This window comes from Strix aluco, chromosome 2 (genome assembly GCF_031877795.1).
Source record: "Strix aluco isolate bStrAlu1 chromosome 2, bStrAlu1.hap1, whole genome shotgun sequence".
Taxonomy (NCBI): Eukaryota; Metazoa; Chordata; class Aves; order Strigiformes; family Strigidae; genus Strix; species Strix aluco.
Window position 1 is genome coordinate 810,167 of NC_133932.1, and position 15,907 is coordinate 826,073.

Sequence of the window (15,907 nt, forward strand, 5' to 3'; positions counted from 1 at the left end):
TAGTCAAAGAGAATTAAAAGTACTTGGGTTTTATTATTTTTATTATAATTTTATTATAATTATTAACTTATATGGCTTTTATCTTGCAAAATAATCACTGTAGGGCATAGTTTGGATTTTGGAAATAATAGCTACAAACCACATCTGGGGTTCTAATAAAGCTCAGAACTAAACAAACCCCAAATTTAAACAAACAACAAAGGTTGTCAAAATTTAAAGAAAATTCCAGTTATGACAGACATTTTGTGTCTGGGGTCCATTTTGGTATAATAGTCCATGGGAGCCCTAGCAGACCTAGAGTAGGAACCCTAGAGATTTGACATACAAGAGCTCAGTAGTGCCCCACAAAGAATTCAAGAAAATCCCTGTCCTTATTCAGGTCAGCTTCACAGACAGCCAACTCGGCATCATTAAAGACTAAGCTCACTGAAAAGTCTGCGGGGATATAACAGATATGGCAGGTCACAGGCCACCAGAGATGTTCCACTGCATCACAAGAGCAGCAAAACATTGCACGTGCCTTTGTCAGACGCACGGTGTCTGTGAGATGCTGTGCAGGCATCAGATCTCAGTTTCCTTTCTTCAGAAGCCTTTATAAGTCAAGCCCAAACCTCCTCAGGTTGACCACATGCCTATTTTGGCCTGCTCAACATTAACACAGCAAGACATTTTTTTAAAAAATCTTACCATAATTCTTCTTTGCTTTTTCCATTGCACGATCCCAGTCCCAGAGGAAACCCAGAAAGAATCTTACCCTACAGTCATAACAGGAACAAAAATAATCGCACTTTATCAGGACTTCTCCCTATGGGGAAAAATCCTCTTTCACACATTCTTTGACATCTAACTAAAACTTCTAGCTGCTTCAAGCAGCCTGGGACCTTGCTCTTGTTTTTGTAAAGAAGGGAGAGGCTACAAAGAAAGCCCAGATGACAAATACAAAAGAGATAGTGAGAGAGAAAGAGTAGTTTGACCACTGGGAAAACATGCAATACAGCATTTGAAGACAGAACTATTTTCCCTCATGATAGAAGGGCACCAGCCACACTGTGGCACTCAAGCAATATCAACAGCGATGCCAAAGGATATGCAATAATGAGGAACAGGAATATGTGTTTTTCTGTGCTTCACAATGGTGCAAGAGTTTCCAAAACAAATGTTTCGAAGGCAGAAATGCCCATGCAAACCACTGATGTATAACTCGGCATGCTGAGTGATAAATAACCATCTGGGAATTTGCTCTGCAGCATTTATTTCTCTACAAGCTTTTTTATATTATAATCAAAACCTAAATTCAGATGCTTAAAATTTCCTTTAGAACTAGATAACTATCTTAATACAGCTGATTCCACTGCACTGCACTGGGAGTGCCTTAGGAACTGTGATGGAAACATCAGCCGAGTGATTCAGGACTGGAAAAGTCATTTTGACTTTAGTCCTTTGAGTCCCTCTGCATGCTCTTTTTCTCTCCTTAACCCCCAGAAAGCTAAAAAAATGGCAGAGATTGCCATTCAAGCAGAAAGGCAAAGATCCTGAACAGTGCAGTAATTAGTGTAGTGAAATCCCACTGTAGTATCTGCACATTTCTAAAGCATCTTCCAGCAAGGCTGCTACCTATGAACTACATCATAGTGATTTTACACAGTCATGGCTATGTAAAGAATTTTTTGCTCATACAAATGTCACTCCATCACATCACAAAGGAAAAATTAATGGGGTATGTGAATGGCAGGGTAAGGGAAAGAAACAGCTGGACATCATATGGCGAGATGCAAAACGGCTGGACCACACTACTGAAGGCATAAGGTCGATTCAACAGGACTACATCCTATCAACCTCTAAACCTCTGCCAGACACCACAAAGGAAATTAATACCATTATAAACCAAAAAAGTGAAAAACACAAACCACAATTCTTGCAGCATTTTGATACTCAAGAAGTTAACGACAGACTATTTCATGTAAAATGGGGTCCCCATTAGTGATGTTAATGTAACTTAAACAACTGTTATACAGTACAATGGTGGGCTGCAAGTGAAAAACTAAAAAGTAGACATTAGCACTCCAGAAAGCACAGGGTGAGTATAAATGTTAGATAGCCCTGGAATGCTAAGAAAATGGCTACTCAGTTTCAGTAGTTCACAAAATAACTGCAACACCTCATTAGAGAGGTGTGTGAGAGAGGAAAATCGGAACTACACAAAGGACCTAAGTTTATAAACAGTAAGCAGCAATGGTTTCCAGCATGGTTTTATCAGCCTGCACAGGTGAGGCCAAACACTGGTCTTTCTTCAGATGTATTAACTACTTGCAGTGTACTGTGAATTCAACTAAGTTAGCACTTTTCGTCTGTTCACAGGTTGCAGAGACCTTCAATGTCATGAAATAGGTTAGGGAAACTAATGTAGACCTGTAAGGTGGTCACAGCGTATTTCAAATAACTACTGCTTTACATTTTCATTCCTCCTACGGTGATGGTTGCCCAAGTCACATGGTTTCACCTTGCTTCTTGAACAGATGCCTTCCAAACAAACACGTGTGAAAGTGGGATCTGAATACTTCTGGTGAGAATTCTGATACACGTGTATGTTCACAATTCATGATGTTGTTCAGCAGTGTCCCCACTAAATTTCTTGGTTTGTACAAGTAGTGGTGGAACACTAATAGGGGCATCATGACTGCTGTGTAAAATTTTGTATTTTGTTTAAACAGATATTCAAAATATTTTTTGCACACAATCTGCCTATTTCTACTTCTGATGAAATTTGGTTCCAATGGAATTAGTAGGAATCACCAAATTAGAATTCCATTTACCAAACTATTTAAACACTCTATAATCTGTTTTTCCAAATTCTTCTGTGATGTGCTTTCATCTCATAGGAAATGATAAACCTACATAAACATGTCCCTAAACCAGATTTATGAGCAGAGTTGCTATGTGAAAGAAATTGCTCACCTTTTTACTTAGTTAACATAATGACCCTACTTGAGCAAAACTCGGTATTTTTCAACATCATATGAAATATCTTCACTTTTTTTTAACACAACCTGCTTCATTTCACTGTAACTACTCAATATTTGTAACTACTCAGTATTTGGAAAGAGAAAGAACTATATTCTTATAAAATATAGCACCACATTCTAGAATAATAAAACATTAATAGGAACGATGCTGCATAATTGTACAGCATTTTGTAACTTCTCAGATAAAAAAGAAATAGTAAGTTAATAGCACATGGAGCACTTTAGGGAAAAGATGGGCTTCTTCAAATCAACCCAAATCAAGTATTAGCTCTCTGTACGTAGTTGGGAAATTACTGCCGACTGCTGTTGCTTGCTGGATCTTCTTACTTCACTCAAGTTATAAAAAGCTAGTCAGTAGGAATGAGCAAATAATTGCTTTTCATTTGACAGGTAATTTTTTAAACATTAGACTGAATAATTTTTTTGTTTTGTTTACTTTCTTTACTTTAGAAGAAAAACTGGGGAAAACAGGTATTTTCCTGCACACAGAACATTTCATTTGAGCATTAACAGAATGCTACATTCTGCAACTGTTTCAAAAAGCAAAGAAAAAGCCAAAAAGAGAATACTCCTTTTTTATCACAGAGCCCCAAAGCCTCCTCACTGGTTTTGTCCACATTCCTCAAGCCTAGTCATTCATCTCCATTTATCTGTTGTTTTTAAATGCCAAAATGTTAATTTGACCTACAAAACCCCCATCATTTATTCACACTGGGCAGGAATAGAAAATTCAATTTAGATCTGACTTCTAAAATATTCAGCTATTGAACCAAAAATCAGTTGTTAGCAAATCCTCAGTGGAGGAAATCTGGGCTGAAGTTATTTTTACCTGACAGAAGACCTAACTTTGTGAGGGTTTACATTGGGAATATATACGTACTCCAAATGCATACACACTATATTTGGAGAAGAGTGGAAAGACCCTCTATCTACAAAGAATAACAAAATACTTCCATTTTCAACTATGAAGTTATACACTTGAATCTTAATCTAAGAGAAATGTTTCCCATTTAGAGAAGAAAATGCTTTTGGAATGATAAGGACAAAAGTTAGTTTCCTGAGTGACCAAAGCTGAACTCACAGCTGCACTGTTCAAAGTTTATATTTTCTTTAATTGTAATTTTATAATCTCACAGGTTATAAATCATCATTAATTTGACAGTCTGGCTTTATGTAGGTTTAGTTTAATATGTTGGCATGCTGTATTTGACTCAGGAGTTAAAATAAATTATAACAAAGCTCCAAATTCAAACAAGTTTCCTTCATAGTATCAAATCTTAGCATGTTTTTAAAAATCTGCTTACCAGATTTAAAAGGTCAGCTGACTTGACTTCCCTTATTACTGTCTCCTCTGGAGTTCACACTTTGTTTGCACTCCTGGCATGAGTATTAGCAGGATAGATTTAAAGGTTTCACTCTTATGAACTTACAAAGTCTTTGGAAAGGGCAAATAACTCCCATATCTTAAGACTGGAGAGTAGCTTGAAGAGAGAAAATGAAATGCTGCAATATGCTATAGCAACGGATGTAAAGCTAAACCTGAACCTTGCAGCTTGCTGTTTGACACCCTTGTTGCACCACTGTGTGCTGCACCCTGTAACGCCACTTTTTATCCAAGTTCTGTTACCAAAGCTCCTTTCAGTTTTTTGTCAGCATAGGAGTATTTCCTAGGATCTGGATACTGTTATCCCAGTGTCCTCCAAATGAACTTCAAATTTCTGTCACCATCCAGATAGCTGCAGTAACCTTCTCTATGGAAACAACTACCCATGTCCCATTCTTCTCTCAATCAAGAAGAAGATGCCTGACCCTACTCCCCTCTAAGCTATTTGCCTTTCTGTCTAGAGCTCCTTTTCTCCAGAGGAGACTTCCTTCTGGCACCGCTTCCCTTTCTCCAGCTTCAAGCCAATACTGAGCTGAATACTGAGTTCAACTCCCTGTCACCACTGTCAGAGAAGTCCAGGAGAGAGCTCCTGCCCATGCTCAGCCTATTTCCTCCCCTGACAATACCCCTCTGCCTTGGGGCACTTGTCTGGCAAGCACAGGCAGTTTTATCTTGTAGTCAGCCAGTACTTCTTAGGGCTTTTTCACTGCAGTGGCCCTCTCACTGTCGTATTTGATACGATAACCAACTGAGGGACTCAAAAAGAAAGAGGAGGATCTTATCAAAGGAAAGGGGGGATCTTATCAATAGGTATAAATACCTGAGGGGAGAGAGTAGAAAAGATGGAGCCAGACTCTTCTCAGACAGAACAAGAGGCAATGGGCACAAACTGAAATACAGAAAGTTTCATTTAAATGCAAGAAAAATCTTTACTCTGAGGGTGGTCAGACATTGGAAAAGGTGCCCAGAGAGGTCACGAAGTCTCCATCCTTGGGTATATTCAAAACCCAACCGGATACAGCCCTAAGCAGCCTCTTGTAGCTGACAAGGCTTTGAAGACACAGATTGGACTAGAGACCTCCAGAGAGGTTCAACCTCAGCTACTCGGCGCAACTCTGTGATTCAGGGTCAAAGATGGGTAGGAGGGGATGCAGGTGCACAGAAGGAGAGATGAGATCCAGAATGAGAATGAACGAAAGTACAGATTCAAGTGATGCAGGATGAAGGATAAAAATATACTCAAGGAAGCCTGAGAGAGAAAAAGGAGGCAATATAGAGGAAAAAAAGTGAAGAGAAGCATGGTAGGAGATCCTACCAGGCAAATCTAGAACCTCAAGCTACCAATACTTATTTAAACATCTAAGCCAGTGTTCTCACTGAACTGGCATCTTGACCTGGTGGGACTGTAAAGTTTTGTTTGGGCACATCTCAAGCTACCAATCCGTGGGTGACAACCCAAACATCAGCTAAGGAACACGCTGAAGTAATTTATTAGTGTGAAATGTCCAGAAACATTCAAGGAACACCAAATTCCAGAAAGTAGAGAGATCTGCATGAGGTCTGAAAAAGACTGCAAATATTGTGGCTCTTGCTTTCACCTGCTCTAACCCATATTTCCCCATCCCTTACTCCTCTCCCCACCAACTCTGACAAGTGGGTGACACTGCCACCTCAATGCTGTCCTGTAGAGACAACAGCCCATCCAGAGGGACAGGAATGCTCTGATCCTACACAGCTGCTCTCTGCCTGGTACAGAGATGCTGACCCTTCCCTCCCAAGTTCCTTCCCTGAGTACGCATTAATTACCTTGTTGAGTCACTGAAGATTCATCTAAGTTTTGAAGTTCTAACACAGAGTTCCCCTTAGCCATCACCAAAGAAGCCTTCAGCAACTTCCCTTCCCTCCTTAGCAGTTTCTGAAATCCCATTTGTGAAAGCTCAGCCCAATCCAGGAAAAAGGTGGCATGTAAACAGATGAGGAACATGTGTTTACAAATGGGAAAGGGGGCAATGCAGTCAGCAAAATTAGTACAGCTAGGCCTGAGCTGGCATCTGTGGCGACAGAGGAGTGGGAGGGTTGCCAAGGCACGAGAGGGAGCCGACAAGGAAGAAGGAGGTAAAACTCAGATACTAGATGATCGTTTTATTTCCCAGACCCAGGCAGGCCTGGATTTTGATTTTGTTTCTCTTTGATGCAGCTAATATGGGTTTTTCTGTCTTCTAGTGGGTATTTGTTTAACTCAAAAAGCAGTCATAGGGGAATGATTTCCACTCTGTTCACAACCAGCAGGACCAGAATGGCAGGTGGTCGCAGGACAGGCTGGGAAGCATGGGAAGAATCAAAGACAGCACCTGCCTGGGTGAAATACTGTTTCTGCTTTTTCCATCCATATCAAAACTATTTTTTAAGGGCATGCTCACGGAACACAAGCTTTAGTCATTCAAAAAATCAGCCTAAAGCATAATTAATGTGTTTCTGAGGGGCTAATATCAGTACATCCCTCTAAACCTTCCTTAGAAACAAACATATCATTTCCCTCTCTGAGCACACGCAGTGTGAGAGAAGCATGGAATACACTATTTTCAGATACATAGAGCAGTATAGCTGGCCCTAAAGGAGTGCTTACTCGGTGACTGTTTAACATCTGACTGCAGCATACAACTTTACAGACTGTGGTTTCTACTTAGACAATGGCCAGATAAGCTATATACCACATAGCAAGACCTAGCACTTGCTCCATAGCATTTTTCCTCTCTCGATATTAGAGAGCTCCTGGAAAGGGAGTAATGTCACAACCCCACTTTACAGCGAGGATAAATGAGGCAGAGATAAGCTGAGCTATTGACACACCTAAAATCAAAGAGCAAGCCAGGAGTAAGCAGTAGGACCCAGATCTCCTGACTCCCAGGCTGCACCCTCCCACACTTCCTTTGGCATCTTAAATCTGCTAACTTCCCTACATATGTTGCCAAGCACCACTCAAAGTTTGTAAGCTTTTGATGGGTTAATTAGCACCAAAGCATTTTTTCTTCTGTGGTCTAGACATAGAAATATCCAGATTTTGTTTCCCTTGAAAGGCAGCCCATCCTGGAAACTGTACTCGATCACCCATTTCCATGTTTTTCTAGGGCCAGATGGGGCTAAACATGATTTGAAGATTTTTTTTCCTTTCCTTTCTTTAATGTTTCTTTTCCTTTCTTTCACTGACTAGCAGCTTGTTTGTTTTCGTTTGAGGATGACGCCAACTATAAAATAAAAAATGCAATTTCCAAGGTGGAGAAATTAGAGAATGATGGATTTGCTGTTGCCAAGAAGAAATAATAATTCCTGGACCTAACAAATAAGTCTGAAAATAAAGAAGGGATTATTAAATGTTATATAATTTCAATAGTATAAAAGCAGAGAGAACTTTCAAGAGACTGCTCTCATTTTTTTTTTAACACTCTGGAGACCATGAAGCGTATTGTTCACTTAGTCATGTAGCTGCAAATATGTGGTTCTTCCTACTCCACTTGAATTACCCCAGATATCTCTGGTATAACAAAACAGGGTCTCCCTTTCACCCTTTTCTCCTGTGTATACATGATTACAGGCAAATACTGTATTATAGGCCTGGGCCTCAGTCAGACACTATGGAATTAGATTTGAATTTTCCCAGAGGGTAGGGGCTTCATGTTTGGTGTTTTTTGCCTCTAAATTGAGTGGTCCAAATCCACATACTTCAAAATCTGGCTAAGTACCAACTCCAATCTAATTCTCAATTTTAATGTCCCTGCTATTCTATTTATTTCCTAGTATTTTTTACTTTAAATTGCAAATACAATTTTGAAACACATTCCTGAAGTAGTTTTGCTAGTGTACATACAATAAATACATAACAGTAAAGTGGCATTCATTTGGGATTAGCTGTGCAATTCTCTCCTGGTGTTCCCATTAGATAAAATGTTCCACGTCTGTACTTACAAACTGCGTATGCCACACCACACAGCTTCATATTCTCTTATTCCTACATTACAAGTCACCAGCTGCTATAAACTGCTGTACTCCACTAGTTTCATTTCTTTTAGTTACAGACACGCTGCTGAATACATCCTACCCACCTAAGCAGTCATTTGGCCAGTACTCAGGAAAGCACTGGCCATCTGAATGTCAAAGATGGTCGATCCAGCCAATAGCGTACAGCAGAAGCGTGTTGGGTTTTTTTAATCAGCTATGCATTTGTTGACACAAACTATGGATTTATTAATAAGATTTTATCTTTTTAGGTCAAATCTGGGTTACTGCATAAAACAACCACCTCATGTACTGCCAGAAACAAATTACTTTCATGCACTACAATATGAATGTACAATATTAGGATTCACTCCATACACTAATGCACTGGGCACTGCACTCATTTACTGGAGATAAACACTGCATTGTTTCTATGGAAATCAATTTTATGAATGCTGACATACAGTAGTGACATTTACATTCTTGATCAGGACTTGAAAGGCCTGCTTCAGTGGTAAAGCAAGTGTCAACGTGATAAATTTTTACAAAAACACACTATTAGACCCCTAAAATAGTAGGATAAATGATCAGAAATGTAGTTAATTTTAGCCACATTCAGAACACTCCTTCCTGATCTGCCAAGGCTAAATTCCAGTTCTCTGCTAGTCACTGCCACGACTACAGTGGTGTAAAACTGTAGTAATGAAGTGTCAAATCAAGCCAAAGGGTTTACTCAGTAATGAAAATCATGTAATTTTATGGTTCTGCATCCTGATCTCATTTGTAAGGACACCCTGCAACCCCTTCCCTTCCAGTTCCTCTCAAGACAGACTCCCAGCCTGTTCTATCAAAAAATAACTAACAACGTAAAGGTCAAAGACACCTGGAAATGGCAGGTATTTCAGATGATAACATTTTCCATGTCTTTGACTTTTATCAGCATGATCTTGGCATGATGTGAGCCAAAAAACCTGGATTATAATTTGGTTTTTCAGATGGCTTGATGTTGATGATTTCACCTGTCTTTGCACATTCCAGTCATCTTTTCCCCTCCTAACTTCTGTTTCATTTACTGAGATTGCATTTCTGTAGGCAGGACCACATGGCACTTGGCATACTGGGCTCCAATCTCATGTGTAAATTTTAGCTGCTGGATTGGTACGAACTACATTAAGGCTTTACCTACAGGTTCACTTTCCTACCCTATTTAAGCTGGTGTGGTTTTTTATATTCTAGTTCAGAGGTGTTGTTCTATAGATATCTGAACAGCACCTTCTGACTGTGGGTAACTAACATGCAATAATAAAAGAATAACTTGCATTACATACATCTGTAGAGTGTTATAAACATTAATTCTCCACAGGAAAACAAGTATTTGCATTTCTACTAGGATTTCCATTTCATGGTAAAAAAAAAATATCACAAAAGTTAGTGTGTTTCACGGGTAGCTGCAGAGGAATATTCTGACTCCAGTATTAGTACCACGTCAGGCCCCAAGGAAGGGTGCAGTCCTACAGCATCCAAACACGAGCAGAACAGGTCTGGGGATGGTAGTCAGGTTCTGTCAAGATCCCAGGAGGCCAGACAAGTCCATGGCGATGAGGCGGGTCTGAGGTCAATCCAGGATGTCAAGTCTTCAGGTTTGGATGAGCAGGACACATGGTCAGGCATGGGCATAGCTGCAGCGCAGCTCAGACAGGAACCAAGGGCAAAACCTTAGTTTAAAAGCAGTTCCTGAAGAAAGCGCGCAAGACCTTATCAAGGCTTCTCTTTGATTCAAGGCCAGCTGTGGATGCTGCACTAGCAAAGTGCACAGATCCTGAGCCCAGGCAGCCAAACCCAAAGAAAAGAGGAAGACGTGCTTAGGGCCCTGACAAAATCTGCCTATTGCCACCCTAGGGATAATGCTGGTGCTTGTTCAGGGCTGGTCTGGGAAGAAAACATGTGACCCATGTCAAACTGCCAAAGTGAGTGCTGAAGAGCAGGACATCCTACTCCTGCAGAAACTGGGTGATCGGAGATTTAGGAGAAGCACATGCTGCCTTGTATATCCCATCTCCTCCTTCACCATCCTCAGAAGCCTGTCAACCTTTCAGGGCTTTGGCACAGGCAAAATAAGCAGCAAGTAAATGGAATTTGCTCTCCTAAGTATTTTTCTTATGTCTAGGGCCAGGTCTGCAGAGTTTCTCTTCATTCACTAGTCCATTCCCTGAAGTCATTCCTCAGGACTCCAAACTTAGCACCCATCTTCTGGTTCAGAAAGACATAGTTTCGTTCCTTTAGATCTTCTTTCCTTATTCCTGGCTCCTTGACTAGCCACAGATTTTATTTTTTTTTCCTTCATCTCAGCTCTGTATCTGAATATCATTCAGATTTGTGTCCTTGTTCAGCTCCCTACCTACTCCCATCTCCTGTCACAGGCCCCACTTTAAGTGTCTTTTTTCCCCTTCATCTCCATTAGCCTTATTCAGTCTCTTTTTGCCAGCAATCCCAGTTCATATGTCAAAGGACATCTTACTACCAGATCTGCCTCTTCATTCCCAGCAGTTCTATGTTCCAGCCTCCTCCACCAGTGCTAGTTTGTCCCTTTGTATTTCACATAACTGTGAGATATTTGGTCTCTGACCACTTCCCTGTTTCTGCCCTTGTCTGAGTCTCAAGCTCAACCAGCTCTGTTCTCTGCCCTGCTTTTCTTCCCCTCTATGCTCTGAATCTTTTCCTCTTGTCCCCATATGGGTTCAACTCTTCATTTTCCTTGCCCTTACCTCGATCAGACATAGCACACATCTGCAGTTGCAAAGAAAGTCTTGCCAAACCCCAAGGTGCAAAATGGCCTGTACAGAGATAGATTTTGGGAATATTAAACTGTTGTATTTAAGTAGGTCTTTTCCAAGCCCATGCAAAATGTGCTTTCTTGGAGGCTTATAACTTGACCACATGTGCTCAGTGTTGAGTGGAACAACAGCAGTTACATTACTGACATGAAGCTTCTCCTCTGCTTTCAGCCTCATCACCCCAGAAAATGCTACATCTGTGCCTTAAGGCACAGGAGTTCTAGAGCTTTTCAAGGAAAAGTTTGCCACAGCTTTTTAGACATGGTCAGAACCAACATATTTTCCTCTAGTCTTATTTTTGGAAATGGCTGAACTGAGTTTTCCAAAATAATCAGCCTTGGGCAGACACCTGACATGGAAATTTTCATCCCAAACCATGTAAGTTTGACAAAGTTATAGAGTAAGGAAAAGCAAGGTCTTATTATGGGAAGAGTGGGGGCAGACAGACAGTGCTACCAACCATACCTGTGATACTGACATGTTATAGTTGACATCATTAATACCTATCTTACACAGGTTATCAAGTAATTTCCATGATAATCCCTTAAATTCATAAAATGTTAGTCTTTTTGGCCAAAGTCTTCCATGCTTGGTATTTGACCAAACGCATTTTTTTTTTTTAAACATTTGAAAAAAAACAAAACAAAAAATCTGCTGAGACACTTCTGAGTTATGTGTGTGAGAAAGAAATGTACTGAACATTTTGCCCATTGTTAGAAAGTTTTTCCAGGACAACTATTCAAGGATGGCTAAACAACAGAACATGGAACTTGGCATTTGAGTAGCCTGTAACACACAGTACTTGTCTGGATAAACTGGGAAGGAGGGGGAGCAGAGGGAGGGAAGATCACCACATATGGGTTGTCCCCCCAAAACCTGAACACTAAGGTGAGGGAATCTTCTGGAGTTTCAGAACTTCTCACTGTGTGTGAATCCACATTTGCTTCCCCTCTGCCACTAAGTGAGAATGCACTCTCACCATGGGTTGCTCTTCTGAGCTCCAGCTGAAGTTCCACTGCTAAGCAGGATCCTGGATCCTGGATTTATAAATGGGTGATGATTACAAATCACTGTAGGTTGCTGTCCCTGAGGTGATGATTGTATCTGGAGAACAGACTCACAGACACCCCCTCAATCAGCCACTGACAGTATTATCTATACACAAATGAACCAGTGCCTCACTCTCTGCTTGGCTTGATGTGAGCACTGTGGGACCTTAACCATTCCTTCAAACTGGTGTCTTTGTCTTACTTTCTAACTATTTGTGGGTTTCTTAGGCCAATGTTACTGCTCTTCCTTTATCTTTAAATCTTGCCCCTGAACCTTCTTTGGAGCTGCCCGTTTTACATAAACTAAAACCAAGTCTTCTCAAATCTCTACTATTTTACCCCCTTTGGGCTGGCACCTCTTGCTGCCCCAATGTTATTTCAAACATGATCTGATGCCATTTTGAAGCATGAAATTGGGATTGCTAAACCTGTGGTATTGTTTCATCTCCAGTGAGAACAAAAATACCAGATAACTCAATGCCATTTCTCTCAGTTCTGTGAAAAAAATCACACTGCCTGCATCTTCAGTGTTTTTCCTCCGTTCTCTTAGCTAGCAGGTATTGTCTAATAAGTTGCTTTTTGTTCAGTCCAGAATAAATGTTGAGGAAGGGTACAAAACACAGTGGAAGAGGAATCTAGAGGACCAAGCCATATTCACATGGCTAGGACTAGCTATAGCATAGCTTGGGCATTATTCTCTCAGTGAGGTGATAATACAGTTTTGGTTTATCACCAAATATACAATTCAAGAAATAGTGAGGTAAAAATGATGGACCCTGTGGTGCGGGGAGACCTAAACAGCCCATTTCCCGCTCTGCAACTGTTCCTCCTTTCTTTTTCCTCCACAGTGTACAACATATGCCTTTACTTGTGTTCAGCCCTATGCAAAATCCTTGATTTTGCAGCATATATGCAGATGAAACAAATCTGCAAGGAAAATTGCCTAGAGAGAGAGACCTATAATGCTTTTTTAGGTAGCAGTCACTCTGCCTGGCAGGTACAGCCTGTTCTACCTAGCATTTGCCACCACCTAGCTCTTAAGGGCCACAGTCCACCATAACTCATTTGAGTGGAATTGAGCACTTTTTTCTAGTTCTAGGAAAGTCAGAGATGCAGGAGATTCAGATTGTGACACTTCATAGATATAAGGTTAATTTTTCATCAGTTTGGTTTGGGTTTATTTCAGAAATAATTTTTCTCTACCTCAGCATCCTGTGCAACTGACTTTGCACCTGCAAAAGCAGCCAGCATTTCAGTAGACTACCCAGAACAGTCTGTGGAGAACTGTCCGAGAACATGTTTTCTGAATAGGTTCAGTGTGACCGAAGAGTAATTTAGCATGAGTTTGGGGCATGACTGGTAATGCCTGACCATACACACTTACACATTATCTACATCACACAGCAGATGAAACAACTGTCACTGATGTGTAAGAGTGCATATCTGGTTAAAGAGCTATCCTCCGCCTCGGGAGGCAAGGTTCTAGGCTACAGAAATGGGACAAGTTTGGGATAAGCCCCCCAGCTGACTGGAAGTTCTTTGTGCACTGTGTATAACAATAAATCCTCTATGCTACACCATATCACACCACTTTGCATTCTCTGTGCTCTCCAAGTTTTCTGTGCTGCATACATACATATGTTACAGCACCAGGTGGATTTATCATAGATAACTGTAGTCACTTAAGTCGCTTAGGCGTCTAGCCTTGGCTCATTGTATAGGCTTCCTCTGTAGTCAATGAAGGGAGACAGACACCTCAGGGAATTTCACCAGATTCCAGCATAGATGTCAAAGGTAAGTAGAATAATTGCCTTCTGGAACTGTTGATCTTCTGCTGACCACATGAAAAGCCTATATAAGGAGCTAGACCAATTGTCTATATTGTAAGACAGCTCATATTACTGAAACAAATGCTCCCCAGCATGTTGGCATATATATACACACCCTATAGAAACCTTCTTGATCTATTTTCACTTAAATCCTGTACCCCGACGGTCAGAATACATCCAGCTTTCTAATACATTCTGAAAGACAACCATCAGCCAATGATTTCTTTTTCCAGGAACATCTTTACTGTAGCTTAGAGTGGAATCAGACTAACAGTGAGCAGTAAGTGGCAGAAATATATTTATTTTGGCTCCCAAATATGAAATTTAGCTCATTCAGCATTAGAGATGTTGGCAGAAGAAATGGCATAGTGAAAGCTTTGATTTTTAAAGAGTGTCTGCCCCACCTGACACAATGGAAAATATCAAGAACGCTGCAAAGTTCAGAAATGATTTAACAGAATCTGAGCTGTGAATGTATGTAGTACCTTTAAAATGACCGAGGTTGATAGAGAACACTATAGAGTAACTACAATCAATCGCTTTTGCATGAAAAAATATATTGTCGATATATAGGATAGTACCTATGTGTCTGCCAGCGTAGTTCTCAAATTCACGGAGGCTTTTGCTGAAGATACGGTTACACTAAGTATTTGTTTCTTACATCTTACCTAGCAAATACCAAAACAATATGAATACTCCCTATGAGACAAGCTCCCACTTAGAGTTGAATAATTCAGACACAAGTTGAAGATTCTGCCATGGTCACACAGCCAGCAGTCAAAGTCAGGTGTTCTCAATTTCATGGCTGTGCATCTTGCAGGGAGCCCTCTCCCCTTCTCTGCAGTGTTCCTCTCAATGCCATTCATATGCTTGGTTCAAAATCTCATGGTATTTTTGTCCCTGCTACCATCACCCCTCACTACACACTCTACATGCCCCCTTCTAGCCGCAGCACCTTCACTTTGCCTTCTGGACCCTTCCCAGACCTTCACTGCAACTTCCTTCTCCCTTCCATACACAGAGGCTGCTTGTGGCAGCTCTGTCCCTTCCCTGGGCTGAGCAGGTGGAGGAGTGCTCCCTTCCTGAGATTGCCTCCAGATCACTGTGGAGGGCTCAAGGTTTCTTACTGTGCTCAGCCTCACTTGCAGAAGACCTTCAGTTCTTTGGCATCCGGAATACCACCAGTCATGAACCTCTGCCATCATAAACTGTGAAGACCCTGGAGATTTCTTTTGCCTTTGATGAGTTTCTTCCTATCTTTTAAGAAATATAAACCACCCTGCTTATAATGACATAAAGACATTTTTTCAAATGTTTGCCTTTGAAACACATCAAGCTTCTGCTGGGTAGCAGACCATGTTTTTAAAAGTACGATACTACTCTCAGCAGTATTTTGGACAACAGTATACCTGGTACATATTGTAGTATTTTATCATCCTGTTTCAGGAATAGAGACTGCGCCATTTTTGGAAAATCACAATATAATAGGTAATTGCTTAGTGGAAGAACAAAAAACATTTTCCAATTCCTTACCTATCAACTGACTTCTACAGCTGATCACACAAAACTAGATCGGGCTCCAGGAATAGAAGGTATATTACTGAAGCAGCAGAGGATCAAATAAGCTGGACTCTGGGACAGCTGAATGGCTTAAAGAGCATCTTTAAAGTCCTAAGTTGATAACAGACAATTTTTTTTTTTTTTGTCAGATGTTTTCATTAAATAGGAGCTGCACTGCAAGCTCTGCTGGGCAGTGGGGATGCAGGAAGCACAGCTTGTGTAACAAGGAGCAGGA